We start from the raw sequence: 475 nt of genomic DNA, 5'->3' as shown, positions 1-475 counted from the left end.
ATATCATGCATTATTATTATTTAAATGACAAAAACGTCCTCAAAATTTTGTCGAATCACAAATTACATTGGATGGGGTTAAGGAGGCGAGCGTAGAGTAATGGGGAGGAGGTGGGGTCTCTATTCGTGTCCGTGGTACAATTACAGGGCTCCCAAACTGAAGTGCGGTCCCTGAGTCCTATACGCACTAGGAGCCAACTGAATGCAAGGTGAATCGCCTCCTGGAATTCTAAACTTTCCTTGCAACACTAAAAATGTCATGTCAACTACCTGCTCTGAAACACTGTCTTTTTTGTTCTTTGGTTGCAGGGTTAATGTAAATGTATGAAGTGTTGTACTTTGAGTGTAATCATTAATCATCTGTCTAGGTTCATGTCCGATTCCAGTTTTTAATGAACATACACACACACATACACACGCACCCACACACACAGATATGAGGCAAATCAAACATGTGGTAAGACATTTTGTATTGA

The sequence above is a fragment of the Littorina saxatilis genome, linkage group LG9, assembly GCF_037325665.1.
Source record: "Littorina saxatilis isolate snail1 linkage group LG9, US_GU_Lsax_2.0, whole genome shotgun sequence".
NCBI lineage: Eukaryota > Metazoa > Mollusca > Gastropoda > Littorinimorpha > Littorinidae > Littorina > Littorina saxatilis.
The sequence above is the reverse complement of the archived record's forward strand: the minus strand, read 5'-3'. Positions refer to the sequence as shown.